At 38.1% G+C, this 2610-nt stretch overlaps 1 protein-coding gene across 1 annotated transcript in view; it reads right to left on the bottom strand.

Annotated features, from left to right (window-relative positions):
• LOC119576823 (serine/threonine-protein kinase PAK 2-like) overlaps nt 1-2610 on the bottom strand; it is a gene marked incomplete in the record, with an annotated part of 20277 nt that overhangs the window by 8356 nt on the left and 9311 nt on the right.

Raw genomic sequence — 2610 nt, 5'->3', positions numbered from 1 at the left:
AATGAAAATATAAATATAAATAATATATATAACTTTAAAATATATTTTTAATATATATATATTATTATATATGTTTTTTAAAATATATAATATATATATATATATTATAATATAAATATATATATACATAAATATCATTACATTACATCATCCCTACATAATACATCAAAAAAACACCCCACACACACACACACACACACACACACAAAAAAGTACTCACATACACACATTAGACACTCATAAACATGAACAAACACACATAAATGCGCACAACCACACATTCGGGAAAAGTATAACAATCTCTAAGGTAGAAATTTGATTTAGTATATACTACTAATACAATACTAACTACAAAAAAAATCATTCCCAATCTAAATTTTACATATATTACATTTCTCTACAGTTTGAAGATAAAATTACACACTGTAATATTTATGTTTAACACTTAATATGATTTTAAAACTTATGAATATATTATACAATTTTCATACATTCTTTTGTTTAAAAGTAATATTAATAAATTATAAAATAACCAGTCATATCATAAGCTTTTCTACCATTTATCATGAATAATAATAATACTAACAATAATAATAATAATAATAATAATAATAATAATAATAATAATAATAATAATAATAACAATAATAATAACAATAATAATAATACTGACAACAATAATAACAAATACAACAACAACAAAAAGCAATAAATACTTAAAAACCCTACATGTCCCAGTATTTCATCACCTCATTACTCGTAAGTGCAATGAAAACGAGGTACACATCTCGTCAGGGCATCCCTTTCCCCTCCTTAGTTCCGCCACAAGGGGAAACAAGCCTCCAAACAAAAACAAAAAACAAAAAAAAAACAGAGGCCAACACTCTATTGCCCAACTCACCGTAAACTCGCCGGTGCAAGCATCAAAGCCAACATGGATGGTGTGCTCAAAGTTCGTCGGGTACGAGATGTTGGGCTTGTCGCTGTCCTTGTGTCTCTTCCCCCCCTTGGGGCCTTTATGCTTCTTTTTCCCCGATTCCGGCTCCTTTGGCAGCGGCCTCAATGTCTACGGCCATCACTGGTTCAGCCTAAAGGGGAAAACGTAGGGTTCAGCATCTCCCTCTCCAATTAAAATTAAAGATGAGAAATGATGCTGAGGGGGTTGGTGGGGGCCCGGCAGTGCTGGGGGTCAAGGCAATCGCAAGAACAGTCAGAATAATGCTAAAGAGGATGACAAAAGCTATGGGAATAATGATTTTGGATGAAGATGAGGATTTTATCATGATAAGTGATGAAGATGGTGGTTGTGATGATGTTGGTGTTGATAGTGTTGGTAATGATGTTGGTGTTGATAGTGTTGGTAATGATGTTGGTGTTGATGGTGTTGGTGATGATGTTGGTGTTGATGGTGTTGGTGATGGTGTTGATGATGTTAGTGATGATGGTGATGTGGTGGTGATGATGTTAGCATTGATGATAATGATAATATTGGTGTTGCTGTGGTGTTGATGGTGATGATGGTTATATTGGTGATTATGGTCATAGTGATGGCGAATATATTGGTGATTATGCTGGTGATCATGGTGATGAATATGGCAACAACAATGATGATAATACTGATTGTGAATATACTGGTGATCATGGTGAGAGGACAGTGATAATAATAATGATAATGATGATGACAAAGTGTTTGGGGAAAATCAAACACACACATGTACCTCTCTCTTTGTTTCTTACCATAAAACAGGAACAGTGCAAATGATATCCTTCCCTTTGAAACAAGGCATGAGTCACCTGAGTTAAAGCTCAGTCCAACGGGAAACCCTTTAAAAGTTCACTGACTCATCACCAAGGAAAGGAGGGAAGGGAGGGCAGGAGGGAAGGGAGGGTGGGAGGGAAGGGAGGGCAGGAGGGTGGGAGATATGTAGGGATGGGGGGGGAGGGACAGCAAGAGAAAGAGATAGAGAGAGACAGGAGAGAGAGAATAAGAGAGAGAGAGAGAGAGAGAGAAGAGAGAGAGGGAAAGAGAGAGAGAGGAAAAGAGAGAGAGAGGAAAGAGAGAGAGAAGGAAAGAGAGAGAGAAGGAAAGAGAGGGGAGAGAAAGGAAAGAGAGAGAGAAAGGAAAGAGAGAGAGAGGAAAAAGAGAGAGAGAGAGAGAGAAAAGAAGGAGAGAGAGAGAAAGGAAGAGGATGAGAGGAGAGAGAGAGAGAGGAGAGAGTGAGAGAGAGAGGAGAGAGAGAGAGAAAGAGAGAGGAGAGAGAGAGAAAGAGAGAGAGGAGGAAAAGGAGAGAGAGAGAGAGAGAGGGAAGAGAGAGGGGAAAAGAGAGGGGAAAAAGAGAGAGAGAAAAAGAGGGGGAAGAAGAGAAGGGAAAGAAAAAGAGGGGGAAAAGAAAAAAGGGGGGGAAAGAAAAGGAAAGAGGGAGAGAAAAAGAAAAAGAAAAAAGAAAAGACGAGACAGAGACAGAGAAAAAGGGGACCAGAGACGAGAGACAGAGCACAGAGACGGAGCAGAGACAGAGAGAGACAGAGAGAGAGAAGAGACAGAGAGAAAGGAAGAGAGAGAAAAGGGGAGAAGAGAGGAAGAAGAGGGGGAGAGAGAGAGAGAGAGAG

Source organism: Penaeus monodon, chromosome 1 (assembly GCF_015228065.2).
Source record: "Penaeus monodon isolate SGIC_2016 chromosome 1, NSTDA_Pmon_1, whole genome shotgun sequence".
NCBI classification, from domain to species: Eukaryota; Metazoa; Arthropoda; class Malacostraca; order Decapoda; family Penaeidae; genus Penaeus; species Penaeus monodon.
Note: the sequence above shows the minus strand (reverse complement) of the source record. Positions and strands in the feature narration are given on the sequence as shown.